The sequence below is a fragment of the Camelus dromedarius genome, chromosome 20, assembly GCF_036321535.1.
Source record: "Camelus dromedarius isolate mCamDro1 chromosome 20, mCamDro1.pat, whole genome shotgun sequence".
Lineage (NCBI taxonomy): Eukaryota > Metazoa > Chordata > Mammalia > Artiodactyla > Camelidae > Camelus > Camelus dromedarius.
The window spans coordinates 16,931,240-16,948,991 of record NC_087455.1 but is presented as its reverse complement, the minus strand read 5'-3'; the positions used below and the strand labels follow the sequence as shown (position 1 = coordinate 16,948,991).

The following is a 17,752-nucleotide window of genomic DNA, read 5'->3' as shown; positions in this document are numbered from 1 at the left end:
GAAGAGCAGCTCAGTATCATCAAGATGCCCTCCAGTCCCAATCTAATGACGAGGAACGGGTGGGAGGACTTGGGGAAAAGAGGGAGAAAGCTACTCAGGATGGAAAGAGGCAGTTGTGGGTGACCCGGGGGGCATCTCTCCATTCTAAGTTCAAAAAGACCCAGTCAGCAGAAAGGAGCAGATGGGAAAGTCTCCAAGAAACAGTCAGCAGAATGTATGCTTAAATCGAGTTCCAAGATGCCACCATCTGAACGTACAAGTACCTGCAGGTTCCGAAGAGGGGCAGCTCTGAACCCCTGCCAGTACTTTTCCACTTGCCCTTTGCAGGCTGACTTACGGTTGGTGCCACTTCAGTAACAACCCCCAATCTCAATACAAAATATACTCTCACCCCAACGAACAGGATGAACCCCAAGAACAGGAAACCCTCTCTTTTGGGGCTGAACCTATGTTGGTTTGCATGACTGCCTTTGTCAAATCTGAGCACCTACACCGGCACTACAGCACCAGAACGGAAGTTGGGAAATAAGCTTTCTCCTACACCCTATCACATACTGTTCCAAAAGCCTGATGCACTGAGTGAAAATGAGTTTATTCAACAACTGTTTTCTGAGCACTGACTATACACCAGGTATTCGTCCAGGTGCTAAACTATATCCATGAAAAAAACAAAGACTGAGTGCAGTGGAGGGAAATTTCTGGTTAAAAGAATCATCTTCAGAAATGGGAATTCCTAGAAAATCTATATTTATACTGCTAACTTTCTTGAAAATAAAATATCCAGACATTGAACCTTATCTGGAAGTTAATGAGTGACAGAGCATTACTCTGCACTTAGATTTTGGAGTTCGAATATCGAGTCTTCTGAGTAATTAAACAGCCCAATTAATAAAAAGCCCTAAACATCCTAACGGAAGATGATCCACTTCTTTGTACTGAAAAATATCCAGGCAGTTCATCTTACAATGAAAACCACAATTGACAGGCCCAGTTCATACATTGAGAACTTGCTAATTTTTAAGTGGGCCACTTGAATATGATCAGAGAGTCTAATATCTACAAACATTAGAAAATATCTAATAAAAAAGACCAAAAGGCATAGAAGAAAAGCAACTTGAGAAAACTATGGAGGATGAGGTAAACTTCAATTGAAAAAACAGACATGTTAGCATTAATATCCTCAATAAAATATGAAAAGATATTACATCCACAAAATAAAATTAGGATGCTATAAAAACTTCAGAAAGCCAAAAAAAAAAAAAAAACACACACTTGAAAAGTTATAAATGCCACAGAAGCTTGAAAGATAAAATTAATCTACCAGAAAACAGAACAAAAAGAACAGAGATGAGAAATAGAAGACAGACTTCAAAAATAAAAACCAGTCCAGGAAATTTATCATCTCAAAAATAGCAGCTAGAGAAATAAAGAATAGAATGAATTGGATAAAAGGAAATCAAACAAATAATTCAAAAAATTTCCCAGAAATGAATGACATGAGTTTCCACTTTGAAAAAACCACTAAATACACAATACAATGGATAAAAATAGACTCACACCAAAGCGTATTCCATGAAATCTCTCAACACTGGGGATAGAAAGAAGATTAAATGCTTTCAAGAAAAATGTGTACTTCATACAATGACCAAGAATCAGAAGGCTTCAGATTTCTCAAAGCCAAGACTAAGAATTAGAAGATATCAGAGGCTTCAAAATTGTGAGGAAAGGTAACTTCCAACTTACTTTTTAAAAATCTAATTAAGTTATTAATTAAATACAAGGGTGGAATAAACACTTTCAGATATGCAAGTTCTCAAAAGTGTGTTTCCTGTGTACCTCTTCTCAGGAGGCTACTAGAGGATGTGCCCCCTCAGAACCATGATGAACGCAAAGTAAGAGAATCTAGGATCCTAGAGGAGGGAATATAACACAAAGACACCAAGAAACGCAGCCCAAGAACAGTGGTGAAAGGAATTCCAAACGACAGCTCTAAAGCCAGTCTAGAGAACAGCTAGATTTATTTAAAACAAGTCAGAATTCTTTGGGGGAAACGTTCTTCAGTGAGACCGATAGACTAATACATGAATGTATTGGGAGGAGATTCAACAAACAGATTTTTGGTAAGTTTATAGGACACTAAGCAAGCGACATTATTTTAAGCATTTTTTAAAAAAGATAATGACTCATTTTAAAATTATGTTCACAAAACTGGTAAAAATAAAATCTTAAGTTTTAAGTTTGTAAAGTGCTTATGCTTCCTTGCATATAGTAAGTACTCAAAGAATTTAGACACCATTATGATGATTTTTTAACTATACATACATACATAGGTTTCATTCTCAGCTTTTATTAAGTGGCCTCAGACAAATTACTTACTCAACACCTGTTTCCTCATATGTAAAATGGGAATAAGTACACTGTAGTAGGCATTAGCGAAAATGGCTATAAGCCACATCCTGGGTATACAGTAAACATTTAATAAATGGTAAAGAATATCTACCTGTCAATACTGGTATATAAAAAATTGGGGTATGTCTTACCACTTGAAAATGGAATCTTAATTTATAAATATTTAACACCTAGAGGACATAGATACATAGCAGCTGAAGACAGGAACTGCAGTGATTCTGAATGTTTACTTAATCAAAGATTTTTTAGAACATTAAGAATAAAACGGCGGAACAGCCTCCACAGTTTAACAGTTAAAGATCAATGAGACTTAGGGAATAACCAGAGAGACTAGGAGGCTGAAATGAAACTCCAGGAGAACCGGATAGGTAGAAAACCTTGTTAAAAGAACACACTGAAATAAAGAATAAAATGCCTTGGCAATCAAATAAAAGCAGTGCACACGGATCAATAAGCTGTAACAGAAGTTGATGGGCGTGACTAAACTTGTTACAACTAACTCGGATCCTATCCTCATCTTTCACAGACCTCTCACTCCACTTAACACACACGTACAACTTCTGTCATAAAAAGTTATGTATTTCCTCTGGCTCTGACCTTGACGATGACCACCACCAAGTTACAGGACTAGAGCCGCTGGGATGTGAGAGACATGGGCACACTTATTTGTTGCCCTCTCAAGATCCCCCAACATCGCCCTCATTTGCTGTGTCTAAAGAGGATGACAAGTACATGTATGTATATGCAGTGACTGGAACATTGTGCAGAACGCCAGAAACTGACATATTGTAACTGACTGTACTTCAATAAAAAAAAAAATTGAAAAAAATAAAGAGAATGAGATTCACCATCATGCTTACAAATATTTTTTAAAAGGGGAAGGGAGAATAAAAGGCATTAATACTTCATAAGAACTAAGCAGCTGTGAAGATTTGCTAGCATGACTTATGTTACAGCAGGCACACTGGGCTACCTACAGAAAGCCTGGGAAGAGATATGAACTTCCCCTGGGGCGATCTACTGGGTGTATCAGAATGGCCTGCTTCTTCAGTGGCAGCAGAATGGGCACTAGTTAATCAGACATCATCTGAACTCAGGTTTGAATTTCTGCTCCATCATTTAATTTACCAGCTGATGATTTGGAGGAAATTATTTAAATCTCTCTGGGCCTTAATTTTGTCATGTAGGAAATGAATCTGAACAACAATCTCATAAGATTGTGAACAGGCAGGATATTCAAAACAAACGACCAGTATGGCCTGGACTCCAACCCATCAGAACAGTCGTTGGCTGTCAATAACCAGATAGCGGTACCAGGGTATGCTGGCTGAGCAGCAACCCCAGCCGCTAATATCAGCAAGTGCCAAGTTGATGTTAGCTATTGTTATTCTTAGTATTTTATCTGTTTTTATAATTTTTTCTATGGTAAATAGGAAGTTTTTTTCATATCCGAAAATATTTTTTTTAAATATCACTTTGATGTAACTATTTAGGAGATACAGTTGCAGAGAATCAACAAAATACTGGGAGAGAAAAAGAGGAACTTACCACTTGAGCCAGAGATGAGGTGCCTCCAGAGAACATGACCCCAGGCCCCATTCTGGCTGCCTCCATCCATCACTGAAGACAAATTCTTGACTCCTTTTAGAACATCCCACTCGCAAACCCCTTCAAAGCAGGCACTGGGCCATCCCTTCCAAAACAGGGCAGCAGTGACAGAAGCCATAACAAAAAGACTTGAGACACCAAGTTCTAAAAATCTCAGCTCTGCCACTAATGAGTTATGTGACCTTGGGCAAGAGAGTCTTCACATCCTTATTTATGAAATGGGAACAAGAGCACCTGTTCCAGCTGCCAATGGACCAGCTGTGGTTCAGATGAGAAGCTGTCCTTCGGAAGGCATGGAGTGCTGTGCAGAGCCAGGCCAGTATGACAGCAATGCTGATGGCCTTGGGGTGAACCCCAGCAAACAGGCGGGGGCCAACGCTATCAGCTGTTGAGTTTCAATTAAGAAACCCTGGCCAGGCAAAGCAGGTCAGAGGGAGGCAGGAGCTTCATGGGCACTTGGCAAGCAATAGACTGAACACTGGCCAGGGAAAGATCACTCTCCCTTACCATTAGGATCAGGGACAATGGCCTCCACACCCTAGAAATCTAAATCTTAGGGCCTTTAAAAGTAGAAAGGGGGCAGGAGATAGAAGGAAATGGAGATCATGTACCTGACACGGCAAAACTGTGAAGCTGGCCAAGTTTCTTTTTAGCATCATTTCACCTATCCTTTTTTTTTTTTTTAATATTTTTATTGAGGTATAGTCAGTTAACAATGTTGTGTCAATTTCTGGTGTACAGCACAATGCTTCAGTCATATAGGAACATACATATATTCGTTTTTATATTCTTTTTCACCATAAGTTACTACAAGATATTGAATATGGTCCCCTGTGCAATACAGTATAAACTTGTTGTTTTCACCTTTCCTTTCTGACATCACCCCTATTTGCTGTTATTTTCCTGAAACCCCAAACCCAGGCTGTAGGATCCAAGGGCCTTTGTGGTACCTGCTGGTTGGCCTGTGCACCCAACCCCTGCTCCACAGGTAAGCACCCACCAAGGCCTAACTTCTCCAGAAGATGACTCATTATACCCTCCCCCAACATTTGAGAATTAGAAGTCCTCCGACTGCACACCTGTCCTACCTGGAGTTATTACAAAATAAACTCATATGCAAGAAATCATCAATGACCCACATGTTCTTACAGATCATCCTTTACGAAAATGTACTGAGATATAATTGACATATAACAGTGTATCAGTAGGTCATCATTTAATAGTCTCATTTTAAAAGAAAATTCTGAAGATGATAATGTTTTAATCCAGTATTCTTCAAAGTGTCCTCGAACTAGGAAACTGGATGAACATCTTTTGTTTTTACCAAATTCCGGCTCTACCAGCAGAATGACCATGAGCGAATTACTTAACATCTCTGTGCCCTGTCTGTTATTTATAAATAGGGATGATAATGGTACCTACCTGGCAAGACTGATGTGAAGATTGACTTAATATATAAGTAGTTAGAACAGTGCTTATCACACAGTACAGGTATTAATATTTTTTAATAGTGATGTTTTTATCTTACAGTTACAATGCTCCTTATCTGCACCACCTACCCCTTCTAGAAAAAACTCCTTCTCCAACAGATAATACATCGAAACATCTAAACTCCTGATGGCCCTTGCTCTAACAGTTATCCCTCTGTCCTTTGTACTTTCAGAATTTCCCTCTCCACTGGGTCAATTCAAACATATAGTCAATAAACTCTCTAAAATACTTCATAGCTTACAAAAAGCTTCCTTTGAACCATTTCCCATCCAGATTATGCCCTCTGTCATCTTCTTCCAACTTCTCACCACATTTACAACTCCTTTGACCTTGATCTCTCTCTTGCCATTATGATTTCTCCCTTCTTTCCACTTCGATACATTTCCTGCTTTCCATTTCTATACATTTGAAGCAAGAATAGCTTCCTCAACACCTGTTTAATCCTCGGACTATTATAATGTGGATTTGCCTCCCTGTTTCACCAAAATGTCTTTAAATTCTTGCCAAACCCATGGGCACTTCCCAGCACATACCTTGCTTGCTGTCTGCCCATCAAATGATGTTGACCCTCCATTCTGAAATGGTCCCCCTACCTCCACTGGTGGCTTCTTCCTTTCTCCTCCCATCTCAGCCCTTCCTTTTCCCATCCCTTAAGCACTGCAGGTGCCTGGGGGTCATGCTCTTCCCACATGAGGAGATCTCCCTCTTTTGCCCACCTATTCTCTTGCCTTAGGTACGTACATAGAAGGATGTGACAAGTGCAACATGTGAACTTAGGGGAGAAAGGCATCCGATGCAGGAAGAACAGTGTATGACGGGAGAGATTCAAGGTACGTGGTGAGCCAGCACACAGCTGATGGCTGGGCTCCCCAAATTATCAGGGAAGATTCCTAAGGGGAAAAGGGTGCTCAATCAGCCTGGAGCACGAAGGCAGTGACATTCTGCTGCAGGTCCCTGACTGCTAAAGAATTTGTATTTGATTTTACTGACAGTGGAAAGCCTATGAAGAGCTGGGAGCAATTCTGTGTCTGCCACACCCTGTAACTAAATCTCAAATCCTATCTCTATATTTCCTTTTCCCTCTACTGTTTCTCCCATCTGCTCCTCTGATCCTTTCTTTTCCCTTATCTTATTATTAACATTACTTCAGTGTCCTTGTTTTTTCAGTTTTTCCAGGCTATGATCAAACTTTCCATAGCAGTTAAATCAGTCTTTAAAGAAAACCCAAAAAACAACCTACAAAACAAGGTCCTACTGTGTAGCACAGTGAATTATATTCAATATCTTGTAATACCCTATGATGAAAAATATTAAAAGCATATATAAATGTATGCTGTACACTGGAAATTGATACAACATTGTAATTCAACAATACTTTAATTAAGAAAAAAAAAAAAACCTGCAAGAACTTCTCATGTGGAGTCCAGGGCAGTGAGATGGCCACTGCTGTGGGCGTGGTGCTCCCCAGCCTGAGAGAAAGTACAACCCTCTGCACAGCCTAGCCTGCCCATGTCCATACATTTTTTTTTTTAACTGGGATATATTTACAACCCAAGGCTTGGATCTGATGCAACTGGAAGTCCCATGAGGCAAGTTTTGTAGCCTTAGATTCTTTTATATCTTCCAGCGAATGCCGTTCACAGAGCTGAGCTTATCACAGATGCATGATGAATCTTTATTATCCAAATAGAATAGAAATGCACACTAGCTTGTGCTGGACGCACACGTGAGTTTGGAAGGCAGCATGAAGGCGACAACAACAAAACCCCAAAGGCTTGGGGCTCCTTGCAAAGAGAGAAGTGAAACTGTGGAGAGCCCAGATCTCGATAAATGCCTGATCAGAGATTTGATCCAAAAACTTGAATTCTCACTATTGTAGAACTCAAATAAGCAATGTTCTGTTTATCATAGTTCCCCAACTCCTCCCTGCCTTAAATTACAATGTTTCCAACAGATATCTAGGAAACCAGAACCAAACTACCAAATTGAAGTAAAACCAGAAAGCAACACATGACAGTGAAAAAGCATGGACTCTGGAATATGGCAAATTTGGCAACAAAGCCCGGTTCTACCATGAATTAGCTGTGTGGCCTTGGACAAACTACTTCTCTTCTCTGGATGGAAAGTCTCTCGGTTATTGACTGTGCAAACCACCTATCCCACTGCATTATGAAAACAACTGTTTGCAGAATGGACATCAAGATGCTGGCTCAGAGCAGGCACAGAAAGAGTCAGTTCTCTTGTTTACTCAACAAACGGTTGTGTGCTTTCTATGTGCCAGACATGGTTGCAGGCACTGGAGATGTATCAGAATTAAAAAGTCAAATGTGTGTCCTCACGGGGCTCATCTAACTCATCCTTAGCCCCGGGGGAACAGAATGAAAGCCCCAGTTCCCTGCCCCACGAAAAACAAACATTACGCCCACACACGTTATGTATGTAGTTGTAAGGGGGTTCAGGATCCCATGAAATCTTTAGTCCCCTTTTGTGACCTCAGATTAAGAATCCTGCCCCTATAGCAGCATCTCGGAATATATTCATTAAGAATGACTCACGGCTTGCATTAGATTCAAAGGGCCACTTCTGATTTATTAGAAAATACCATCCAAGGGAGGGGAGTAGGAATGTGGTTGTTATCAGCTGCCCCAGAAGAATCTCATTGTTAAGGAAAAACCACCTCAGCAGATCTGTCTTCAGAACATCTGTTTTCCTAAGCATATCTACCACATTGCAGGACTACAAATCAAACTCTGCTAAAGCCTGGCACGCATTAGGTGCTCAATAAATCTGTGAGTGTAAAATGAAGAATAAGCCACTTCTAAGCTACAGGAAATAAATGCTACACCCACCTAAATTTCCTACGTGACTTTTAAGACCTAACGTCAATCCAGGCAGAAATATTTATTAAACAATCACAATATAAAAAAGTTTGGTTTTCTAAGAGCAGAAAAGAAACAGAAAGCAAGAGGTCAGGCATCAGGAAGTACTGACACACATCTGGTGTTCATTTGAGATGGAAAAAAGGTGATGACTCAGCCAAGGCTAGAAGATGGATGTCTATTTCTTGGCTACTGTTTGCTCTCCTTGACCTATAAACCACTAGTCATCATGGGGGCAATAAAACACCAAAAAAATCAAATGCAGAGTACATCTACTAAAGCCTGGTTAATGACACATTTTCACCTTCATGTAAGGCACAGCAGGCACCTTCTCCAAAACAAACAAACAAAGCAATAAGTCCTACACTGACATTTTACAACCTCAAACAGAGTAGCATTGAGTTAAGGCAACCCTTATCACAGGAGTTCTGTAGCAAACCCAAATTCAAATATCCCATTCCACAGTCCATAGACCAGGCCTGGCCCCTGCCATACTCAAAATTTAAATCACACTAGAAACAGAGTGAGCCAATCTTTTCTTAGGCTTCCCAAAATCGAGTCCTTGGCTCCACTGGCAACTCCTCTCAACAGGCAAGACCAATTCCTTTCACAGACAGGTACGTCTTTTCCTGTTCCAGTTAAACTCACCTTCTGTGGCCTCTCAAACATGGTTTTCCCTTTGTCTTCATGCTCTTACCCAATTTTCCTCCAAAAGTAAACCCTCCCTCCCTCCTCTGGGATGCTTTCCTTATCTGTTTTTCCACAATAACAAAAATCAGTAACTGGAAGTTGATGACAAATTATTATTTTTAAAAGTTTTCTTTCAGATGCAAAACGAGTGGCATTTCTAGGTAATATCCATCCTTGAAGTCTGGACTAGTCTGGAAACCAGGGTGTATATTTGTCACAGCTATACTGTATGCTCTTCTATAATACAGCTCAAGGAATCCACTTCTGGAAAAGTGTTTCCTTCTAATCCCATCCATTAGTCTCCATTAACATAATTCTTTTATGCTTGTGAGGTCCTTATTATCAGCATATGATGATTAATACAGAGAGAAAAAAATCCAAAATGAAAAAATATATAAAGTACAGTAACTCTAGAAAGCATTTTGGCAGTTTCCTTTAAAGTTAAAACACACTATGATTCAAAATTTCCACTCTGAGCTATTTATTTATTTATTTTAAATTGTATTATTTAATTATTTTATTTTGGCAGTGGGGAAGGTAATTAGGTTTATTTATTTTTAGAGGAGGTACTGGGGATTGAACCCAGGACCTTGAGCTATACCACTTGAGCTATATCCTCCCCCCTCCAAGCTATTTAATATGAGAAATAAACGTGTTCACACAACAACTTGAATGCAGCTGTTTACAGTGGTTACCAAGAACTGGGAACAATCCAAATGTACAACTGGTAAATAAACTGTGGCATATCCATTCAATGGAACACTACTCACCAATTAAAATGACTGAATGATTGATTCATGTAGCAACACGGATGAACCTCAAAAGCATCCCACTAAGTGAAAGAATTCAGACTCAAATGGCAACATAGTATATATCATTTATTTGACCTTCTGGAAAAGGCAAAAGTATAAAGACCTAATTCAGAGCAGGGGGTGTCAGGTGCTGTGATTAAAGGGCAAGTAAAGGGCACAGGAAAACTTGTCAGAGTACAGGAATTGAACTTGATTCTCTTGGTGGTTATAAGACTGAATAATAATAAAAAAGAATGAATATATTGTATATGTTTGCCAAAACTCAACTGCAAGAGGTAAATGTTACTACATATACATTATACCTAAATAATTTGAGTTTTAATTCTTTAAAAATACTAACATAGAACAGAGAAAAAACTTGAATTAGGGACTATTCAGTTTCAAAATTAATAGTGAAATAGTTGGATACTTTATCTTGAAAAGAGAAGCTGAGAAGTTTATCTCCTATTTAATCAAACTTAGATAACTGTAAATATGTTAATTCTCAGAACAACAACAACAAAAATCAAATTTGTTATATAACTCCTGCAACAAGACTTATGTCAGCAAAACAAAACATTTTTCATTTCATTTTGGATTTTCATAGCCCATTTATAAAGGAGATCGTTTTTTCCCCAATATTTTTTAGGGCAAAAAGTCTTTTCACCAAAGACTTCTTTTAATCCTTAGATGTCCTCAATATTTTTCTTTGGTTCCTACCAAATCAGTCTTAGGCCAATTTTCTCTCTAATGGTTACCGGGCCTAACTCAGCCAAATCCTGATTGGGTCATAGCTGTGTGACTCCTTCAGTTTTCCAAAGTCACTTACATGGAGGCCATGAAATTTTTTCCTCTTTTGCAAGATCTGACATTTCTCCTTGCCATCGATTTACATACATACTGTATGACTGGGCAATTATCAAACTACAAAAGTGTTGGTGTTAAGGGGCAAGTAAATGGTGGGAAAAAATTATTTAAGTGATAAATCTTTAGTGAATACATAAACTCCTATTACAATCACTCTTACTTCCTTCTGTTACCTAGTAACCTCAGGGAATCCTATAACAAATAAATTAAATAATCAAAAAATGTAAAAGTGATGATGGCTTTTGATGACAGCCTGTTACATTTTGCTGGTCTTATCTTAACTCCTGAGAACCTACTTTCCGTCATTAGCAACTACTGTTATACATTACACGGGGCCATAAAAGTGGCTTAGAGGCTTTCTCAAATGTGGCAGGAAGGAGGGACAGCACTGTCAACATCACCTTGTTCAACATTTACTTAGTGTTTATTTAGCAACTGCCGAACCGGGTCCAAAGAGCTTTAATGATACTGACTGAACCTCTCAACATGCCTATCATTACTGTCATTACTGCTAACATTCCCATTTGACAGGTGAGCAGAGCCATCTCAGAGCTGCTCAGTGAATGCTTCAGGCCCACACAGCAGGTCCCCAGCAGGGCTGGGGTTCACACCCAAACTGCCTGCAGAGCTTGCGTGTTTAAAGGCAGCACTGTGCGTGCTACAGTCCCCATAGTGAGGCACCAGTTGGCCTGAGCCCGTTTTGTACCCATGGCCAGTCCACAAGCATCCAATCACCGAAGACTTGGTATTTGCTGGACACACCAAACACCTTCTAAAGCAGCAAGGGCAGCTGAGGAGCAAACGAACTGAACTTGCCAGGGGGCTCCTCCCAGCCCCAGATGGCCTTGGAGAAAGGCTGGGAGAAAGAGGCAGTGAGGCGGCTGCCCCTGTCACCCGGCAACTCCACCCGTCTCCACTTGGGAGGCAAGCTATACGAGCAGCTTCTTGCACCCACACTTTAGAAAAACCTGACTAAATATAGCCAAGTTTGCTCTCAAGAGCCAGCTCTGAGCTGGGAGTGCTGCTACATCCACGTCAGGAAACTGGGGAGGAATCAGCTTGATTTACAGGAGAGCAGCTTTCCCTGCTTGCTCTTGTGGTTGCAAAAGGACCAGAGGCAAGATCCAACTGGGCAGCCGGGCGTGCTCAAGGTCTGGCCAAGCAGATAACAGAGCAGTGGGAGAGCGGATGTAGCAGACATGGCAGAGCATCTTCACTCACTCCCCTACCCGTAAAAGGTTACACAACCACAGTACCACGACTTGGGGGGAAAAGTCCATCAGGAGGCACGTTCTACATACAGCCTCTGTTTTATGCCTTTTTCCCCCACTGCCCACCCATCAGTATGGTACTCAAAAGCTCACTCAAATGCTATTCCCTTGGTTAGGCCATTGCCGTCCAGTCCAGCTCAGAACTAAATGCTCCATTTGTTCTCAGACCTCCCACGTTATGTTGCTTGTACTTTTATTTGGCGCTTACATCACGCGGCCTAATCTGGATCTCTGTCTCCAGCAAAGCGGAGGCAGTGGGGAGGCCAAGCTTCTTTACTGACTTCACCCCAGTCTAGCAGAGCACCTTGCACACAGTCAGTGCTCTCCTGCTATCAACAGCAAAGGCCAAGCCTGCCTGAATGCCAGTGAAAGAGTCTGCAATCTTCTCCTCTTTCTCCTAATTCATTCTGCCCCTCCTGCAACGTGCCACCACAGCACCTCCTGTGAGTCAGCATTACAGACACAGCGACGCCGGTAAAGGGGTAAAGGGTCTCCACCATCTCCCCCTTGCTGGCCCCAGCTCTGGTTTCTTCGGGCCTAAGAGAACAGCAAGATGGATGAGGAGGGAAGGTGGGCTGAAAGGACCTAGCAAGGGCTGGGCCAACCAAGGCAACAGTAGGCTGAGACTGAGGCCACGTCTGAATCAGCTAGAGGTCCCAAGGGAGAGCTGGGAGGGGCAGGAACCACTGCAGCCACAAGTCTAGAAGAAGGGTTTGGGGGCCCACTTATCTCATGCACGGTCACTGGACAGGAATTTTCCATGATGGGTTTCTGGTCACCACTCTGGTGTTCCACAGAGTGATGAATAGAAGCTGCTGGTGCAGGAAAGTCAGATTTCATGAGCTAGAGAACAAACCAAAAGTAAGAAAAAAGAAAAAAAGACCCTTGGTGATAAGTGACGTGGAAAAGAATCAAGTAGTCGTTAGTTGAACTCTAACACAGCGATGCTGCTTGGAGCCGGGAGGGACCCGTGTAGATGGTCCCACTGCTTTTACAGCATCCACTCTGCAGATGCACACAGCTGGGAGTTCTCCTCAGGGCTGGCTGGGGGCTACCATGGAAATCAGATACACTCATAATCCTACCCATTAATTCATTCGGTCTTCCATCCATCGAGTTGTTCATTCAATAAACTTCATGCAGAGTCTGCCATGGGCCAGGCGTAAGACACAGTGCCTGCCCTCAGGAAGCACCACCAAGCAGAGGTGCACATAAAGCATGTTCTCAACCAGGAAACGCGGTTCAAAAATACTGGAGGTGGGCTAGCACCAAGAGACACCTTCCTCCTTGCTTCACATGTCACAGAGGGAAGCGCAAGAGAACGGCACTGCTGGTCCCTCTCCACTCTCTCGGGGCTCTCCTTGGGCGAGGAGGAGACAAATATCCACATGCAAGTCTGTGAAAGGGAACCATGCACGTGGATCCCGCGGGGTCCCGCGTTCCTGCAGCAGGAGCCCATCTTCTCTCTGCTGTCCAGGCTGTCAGGGTTGCAGAGGTAGGTGCTCTATCAGTTCACTGCTGGGGTGCCACGTTAGCCAGTCCACTTTACCATCCAGCCCAGAGTCAGAAAAAATAGCCCCTGAACCCTTGCACTCAAGATGACGTCTTTATCTTCCGTTGTGACTGTGACTCAGCTCTCATTGCTAGCAGGGTTCAGTGTCATCATTTACGACCGCTGCCCTTTGCCACAAGGATCCCACTAGCTTGTTTCCCCCCTTTTCTTTCCCAGCCACTGTTGGGATTACTTACAGTACTTTGGTGATGGGCAGTTTTGTCACTCTTTCACAGGAGAAAAACTATAGAACTTGAGCACTGAATGACTAATCAGAGGGCATTTGATAAGCTAATTTGTTCATTTTGGATGGAAAATTCAGACCCCCCCCTGGCACAGATGTCATTTAGAGCACATGGCCTTCTGTTTGAAATCTTTTGGAGGAGTGGTGAATACTGGAACTCATTTTTCTGCCATGGAAGAGGAGCTATTATTCTCTTAGGTCCAGGAGAGAAACACTATGCACAGTAATTATCCACTCCACTTTTCTTACACAGCTCTGAGGATGAAGCATAAAGGAGGGGAATCGGGACCAGGAGTAGAGAAACCCTTCTCTTGTCCTGGGGCATTTGTATTTCATTCATAGAATAATTACTGACATCTGCCTGGATGCCAGGCACCAATCTTGGAATACAGAGACGAGCACAATATTATGCCTGATGAATCCACTTTTCCCCTCTCCCAGCAACCATCTCTGTTAGAAAACAGCGCCTTACTGGACACCACCATCTACATAGTCTGTCTGCAGAGACCGGACTGCGCTTGGTTTCTGCAGCTGTCTGCCTCGTTCTCCAGCTATTTGGAGTAATTTCTTACAATACAATATTTTGTTTTGTTTTTTTTAAAGACAATGGCTGCCAAAAGAACCCCAATATGAACGCAGACCATAATGTGTGGCTGGAGACCACAACTCTAAGCCGCTCATCTGCCCACGGCTGCAAGGCTTGGGTCACGACCAGGTTGTGGATTAGACGTCGGATGTTGTAATTCAGAGAAGAAAACCTAAACCAGGATTACCGTAAAATGAACAAAGAGCACCTCTTTTTCATCTTATACTCAAGGCTACAGGTTTAGCAAAATGAATGAGCCCCTTACTTGCTCTTAACACTTTTACAAGTTCAGGTTTACTTAAGAAAACACGTTACCCATGTAATACAAAACAAACCTTCTAATTTGGTGCTAATTACAACGACTGGCGTGAATAAGTGAAAATTCAGGATGTAAACAGGTTCCAAACAGCATAGCTTTTTTCAAGGAGAAGGATGGGAGGGAGCACAAATAACATTTAGTGAGAATTCATGTTCTAGGCACCCTTTATGAGCCCTTTCCTTTATTTAATCCTCACAACTTCAGTGGGAAGAAAACAGTGTGCCCATTTTTTTTCCAGATGCAGAAACTAAAACTCAGATGTTAAGTAACATGAATTATATTTCCTATTCCATTTCCTTTGGCAAAATTCCTTACTCTCTGAATCAGTGTTTCTCAATGAGCTTGGGGAATCAGGTCATTCCTTGGTCGTGGGTTGGGAACTTTGTATGGGTTGTCCCTGCACTGCAGGACATTCAGCATCTCTGGTCCATGGGCACAAAATGCCAACAGCAGTCCCTCCATGTCTCAAACATGCCTTAGGAAGACAATGACCCCCTCAGATGAGAGCCTCTGCTCTAGAAGAGTCTTAGAGCATCAGAAGACTGAAGAGAGGGGCACTACCTTTAAAAGTCTCCCCTACCTTCAAATGTCTCAGAAGGCCCTTACCTTACGGCATTTGGGCTTCTGTGAAAGCCCCATGTACCTTTGTGGAGTCAGTTTAAAAGCTCCATGGGTGTGTTTCCCATGCGTTCCGTGAGCATTTATTGAGTAACTGTACTGGTCTGGTAATGTGCGATTGGTTGGGAGTGTAAAGTCAAAGAGTGCATGGTCCCCACTCCCAAGGGGTTGCAGTCTTAGAGTCCAGTGAGAGGCATTAAGTACGTAAGTGTCAGGACAGATGGAAGCCCAAGTGGTAAGGAGATGTCCGGCTGGAGGCAGCTCCCACAGATGGGCCAGAGCACTCAGGAGGCAGAGGGAAGGGAGGGCTGGGGCAGGTTCCCAGAGGAGGTGAAGTTTTCCCTGAGCCTAGAAAGACCCATTGAGAGTAGCCAGTGTGGACCAAGTTCAAACCGAAAAAACTAGTCAAGGCAGGGAATTGAATTAGGTAGGGGTTTAAAAGGAAAGGAAAATATATGAGACAAGTGAGAAAGAGTATTGACATTTATTGTTCTAGGTAGCGGTTTCATGGGTGTTTGTTGTATCTTTCTAATTTTCTTTGCTTTAAAGTTTTTATCATACAAAATTAGATTAAATTATAACTTAAAAAAAAAAAAACAAAAATGAAAAAGCTGCCTTTGCAAAGACCAGAGGTAGGAATTCTACTTTCAGCCAAAGTTTAAAATATTCCCTGCATTCAAGTTGAGACCTCATTGTGATTCAAACTCAGCATCTCCTGCTCACAAGATAGGCACTTTAACCAAAGAAGTCACTAGAAAAGAAAATAAGCTTTTCGCAGTCCATGCATACTTCCTTCCCCAGTCTTTGTTTTTGTAAGGTCTGGCTTTGCTGGTATAATAACCCATCAGACAAGAATTGTGACTAATTCTACACTTCTCCCAGTGAGTAGGAAATTGTTTAAGTACCCCATAGACTGGCAACCAGTGGGAATGCCCTTCATTGAGGACACAGAAGAGTGGGGAAGAGATAATGTCATCTGAAGGAAGAGGTAGAGGGGCATCAGTAGGTTAACTTACCACTTGGCCTCAAGTGCAAAATGAACTTCATCTTTTTCTTTTCTTTCATCTAAACTCTTGTCTCAGTTACCATCAACAGTAACGATGTGAGAAGCCAGATTCTCACCCTATTATTACATTTGCACAGAAAAGAGAGCTTTGGTTGTTTTTTTAAAGCCACATATATGAAATTTTATATACACACAAACACATAAATTAAAAGCCAAATATACTTAAGTGTATTAACAGTAAGTAGGTAGATAGACATGTCCAGCTAGGGAGCTCTGAACCTGAGATTGCCCCAAAAGCAAGTTTCCTGAGTTAATGGACACTGAGCACACGAGCGGGGTTGTTGCTTCTTCAAGTTGCTAAGGAATTATAAAGAGAGCAAGAGTCAGATTATTTCAGTTTCTCTCACCTGGGGTGGGAAGGGGAGAAGGAAACCAGTAAGCCCTTGTGGTTCCTTCTTGTCTTCAGCCTCCAAGGAGCAGGCTCATTTCCCCCTTGGCAAGGAGCCCCGCGCAGCTGGCAGGCACGCCCTTTTTTTCCAACCCCTGCTTCCCCACTGACCTGAGCCACACTCAGGAACCATAATTCTGCAGGTGAACTCAGGCTCCCCTTTAGTTCCACGGTCATTTCATTTTATCATTCAGGCACAGTTGGACTGCTTGTTTGACATCACAAATGCGTCTGGCCCACATATTTTCCCCCAGAAACTACTCTCAACAAGAAAGCCTGTGTTTCAAGGTGAGAGAATCTGAAATGAAACCTGGCGATCCCTCACAAACCGCCTGTCCCTGCTTTCAACCAGGAAGTTCAAAGGAAGCAGTCTCGTCTGTGATCCAGCCCAAACTGCAAAGCCAAAGGCCAAAACTATAGGAAGAAAGAGGAGGGTGGGTTTCAAAGAAAGGGATTCACCCCAATCTAAGGGGCTGGTTGTCCTTATCCCCAGCTGATTCCACTTCGCTTCTGCAAACTTTGCTAACCTTAGGAGGGGGGTATAAAGGTAAAGGGAGACAGGTGTAGGGACACCTCCACCCTCTCGGTACATCTGCTGCTGTCATTGCCGGGTACACACGACAAGGGGCCCTCGACTCAACAGTAGTCCATGCGTCCCGATGACGCACCTGGCGAGGGTCCTCTCCCATGTGTGGGGGGCGGGGAGCAAAGCAAGCATCCCCAGCCTCGAAGTCACCCGGCTGGCCTCGGCAGGCGGGGGCAGCGAAAAGGGCACCTCGGGGCTGAGACCTCACGCCGATCTCTCGGGTTTTCCCCCCATTTCCAGCACATTGTTTCTCATTAGGGACACTCTTCGCCTCCAACCCTAGAGTCCTGCGCATTAACGTGTCTTTCCAAAGCAAGTGAATAAAGCGCTTACTGGCCTTCCGTGGCTCAGGTGAGTGCCAAGAGGTGTAAGAGGAAAGGGCCCGCT

General features: G+C 42.4%; 1 protein-coding gene across 4 annotated transcripts in view; it reads right to left on the bottom strand.

Annotated features, from left to right (window-relative positions):
• The window catches only part of SAMD12 (sterile alpha motif domain containing 12), a 343,035-nt gene that overhangs the window by 325,024 nt on the left and 259 nt on the right, over positions 1-17,752 (bottom strand). The gene's annotated exons all lie outside the window — the stretch shown is intronic.